We start from the raw sequence: 3820 nt of genomic DNA, 5'->3' as shown, positions 1-3820 counted from the left end.
CAGTACTAAAACTTAAAATTTACTTTCAGAAAAATTACTAACTTCTAAAAATGTAATACATATATTTTTTTAAATATACAGTACTTAACAAAAAATATGGAACACATACATATAAAATACATATTAAAATATATAACACTAATATAAACATCGATATTATTAACAACAATATTTTAGCAAACGATATTTGTAGGAGAGTAGGGTCTGCTTCCTATGGCCACCCCCACTTTTTGCTGTGATTTTCTGGTTTTTCGACTTTAGTGTGGCTGTGGGCCTGCTAATCAGATCCACAGCCCAGGTGTTCTCTCTCTAAATTGATACCATGTTCTTTAGGTACATACCTGATTGGGTCACCTTTGAGAGCCCCTCTATAGTGTACCATAGGTACCCAGGGCACAGGTGCATCCAAGGCCTACCAGGGGCTGCAGCATGTATTATGCCATCCCTGGCTGGCCCTCCAAACTAATACCACAGGCTGATCACTCAGCTTGGGTAAGGTGGTGTAATCACTCCTTACTTAGATATAGTATACCTATATCTACCCATATATATAGACACATATGCACCTATAAGTCACTCCTATAGTAGGCCTCGACAATCCTGGAGGCAGAGTGCTTGGTTTTATGTGAGAGGGTGCCCTAGCATGAGCTGAGCCCCTCTGCAGCTTTCGGAACCATCTCGTTGTAGCTGTTCTATGATATAGCCATACCATATACTCTTAAGTGCATTATAATCCTCGCGGTTAATGCTAACTTTGGTTTGGCTTTATCAAAACATGCTGTGTAAGATGTCAAACACTTTGGAATACTAACCCCACCGCCAATTCTGGCGGCGGGGGTAGCATTCCACCCTTCTAGAGGGAAAAGACATGTATGTTACTGCTTTACCCGGTTAAAGTTAAACAGAGCCTCAGCATCACAAAATGGATGCTGCTGCAACAGACACGAGTCGGAATTCCTGCTGCTTGTTGAAACTCCAGCAGGGGAGGCCTTGACAATAGGTTTCCTGCCTTGGGAGGTGCTAGCACCTCCCCAGACAGGCTTTTAGTGTATTGGGGCAGGGAGGGCTGCAAAACGAGACACTGCCTGGGGCACACAAGGAGCTCCATGCATAGCCCGGTTCAAACCGGTTGCTGGGACACTCCTACCCCAGCTTTGGTGCGAAACTGGACAAAGGGAAAGGGGTGTAACCACCCCCTTCTCAGGTCCACCCATAGGAGGGACCTAGGCAGGTAATCCAGCCCCCATTCTTAGTATAAGTATAGGAGCTGTGTCCCCAGGACTTTAGATTATCCTGGAATGAAACTCTGATACAAAACTCTTGGACCTTCGACGTTCTATTTCGACTAGAAGACTGAAGACATCTCCCTTGTGGTCTAGGAGTACCCACCCTGTGCAAACAGGCACCACCAGTAACTTGCCAGTCTGCTTTGTCGATGCTCCCGCCGGAACCTGAAGACTAAGTGACACAGGAACTGGACTTCCAGACTTCTCTGACTCCGACCCACATCCACAGCAAAGCTGAGACCTGTGGCAGACACGAGAGACATGGGACCGGACACCCTGGACATCATGCATTTTGCTAACAGCTGGACTACCGAGGTACCCTCGCAGTTGTGCATTGGGTTATGAGAAGCCCCGGACCCAAGCGCCATTTACATTGAAGCTCAGGCCTCCACACTTCACGAGTGCCACGTAGGGCCCGCTCTTGCATTTCATCTCAAAGCGTCTTCCTAGTTGCTAGCCCATTGGCTAGTGAGCCCCCTGAAGACAAGCTTCTGAAACGAAACTGCTTTCCTGCTCCAGGCTTTTCTCCAGCTTCCCTGCAAAGGAGAAGCTCCCGAGACCTTGCTGGTCTGACCTGAAGCCCATCTTCACTTCCTGCGTGGATTGCATTTGCCAAGGCTTGTTGGGTCCAATCCGGATACCGACACCGCAGTCAACTAGATCCTTTATGGGACAGCTCGAATCCAGCTCCTGGTTGTCATTGATACCTCCTGGTCCTCGTGGCTGAAGAGACAAGCTTCACCTCTTCACCTGAGATCATCGCGACATCGCCTGGTTCCTTCCTGGTCCCTTCCGGTCACTGGCTAGTGACCCAGACTCTGTCCCCTCTGCTTTCATGTTCTTCAGTTCCTCGATCCACCCTTGGATCCACCCGGACACTCTTCCTCTGGCCGCCTGCAGCACTTCTTTGCAGATCTCCATTGAAAGCATCGACGAAACCCGACATCAAAAGGCACCTATGCACGTGGCTTCCCTGGGTGAGGTAACATGAGTACTCCGGTGCTCCCGTGGGTATTGACTCTTGAAGTGTCCTAGTCTAAAGGGGTTTTGTCGTAGTCCATCCGGAAGTGCCCTAAAACAGTAACTTTGTAACTTTTTCGTTCTCCATTATAAGTCAATGGTAACTCGCGACTGTGTTTAGACACTGCACGCATCTCCCGTGGGTCTCCTAGTTCCTAACCTTTGGTTGTTTAGTGTAGCCCCAGCGATTCCCTAGGCCCTAGGCCTACTCACTATTTCTGCAGTGGTTCTTATACCACTTACTTAGTATATGGTTTGTGAGGCACCTAGGGCATAACTGTATTTGTGCAACTTATCGTATGCTAATTGAGTAACTTGTGATGTACTTCGATCTCTGACCTCATAAAGAGTGCAGAGGGTTTGTGTTAGAAATAACTACATATATATTTGATATATACCTTGTGTGGTGTCCTTTCATCTGGTATTCAGGGGATTATAATTGGTGAAACAGCTTGCTTTACATGCTCTCTGCAGTCTTAGCCTATGACTGCTGGTCCATTCTACCACTAGGATAGCTTGTCTATAAGGTTGACTTTACAACCACCATCAATAAGGGTCGTTTAGACTGGTGCAAGGTGCCCACTAGAATAGTGGACATCATATGCCAGGCTAACTTCTCACAATATTACTGACTTTGATATTAACAAAAATGATATTTCTTACCTGCAGGTGGATATTCTGGTCACTGATATTCTTGCTATCGATATTCGGTCCCTTCGATATTTCCTTTTTTTAATTACTTTATTTAGATTTTCAAAGAAACAGAGGGCATCAGGAGAGAATAAGAAAAAAGTTTAGGAACACATGTTGATACGGGAAAAAAAAACCAAAAAACATGTGAATACATTAGCAAATAGATACATAACACAATTTGACATAGAATAACAGCAGAATTACTGAGATAGCCAATCTGAGAAAGGAGCCCAATTCCTAGATGCCAATAAGCGCCTTCTCTTCCCCCGCAACAACATGCCAGATGACTCTAATTTATACCATGCAAGCATCCTAGCTTTCCCATGGATAAAAGTGGGAGTTTCAGGATTTAACCATTGCGATGTAATACAGAGTCTAATCATGGCCATTGTAATAAACAAGAATGCGGACAAATGCTGTGTTCTTTGTGGGCCAATTGAATATTCGTATCCGATTATTATTAACTCCGCTGAGAGCTTAACCGGGATTGAAAGAGTTTGATTAAGAAAACCTTCGACCTCATTTAAAAGGGGGCTTACGTTTGGACATGAGTAAAACATGTGTATAGCATCAGCGGGGCTCCTTTTACATCTAGGACAGGAACCGCCACTATCTGATCTGAGAGTCCCCCAACTAGCTATTTTTGCGGGAGTATAGTACAGATTGAACATAGCCATATAGCTTTGAGTGCGAAGTGAGCCGGAGACAAGAACAGATCTGGCTAGTTCAAGTGGAATTTGCAGATCTAGTGTTGGAATACCAGATTTGGTAGCCCACTTTATATTCTGAATTGGTAGATCATCCGGGAGCTCTGATAAAAG

The sequence above is a fragment of the Lissotriton helveticus genome, chromosome 4_1 (genome assembly GCF_964261635.1).
Source record: "Lissotriton helveticus chromosome 4_1, aLisHel1.1, whole genome shotgun sequence".
In the NCBI taxonomy this organism is placed as follows: Eukaryota; Metazoa; Chordata; class Amphibia; order Caudata; family Salamandridae; genus Lissotriton; species Lissotriton helveticus.
Note: the sequence above shows the minus strand (reverse complement) of the source record.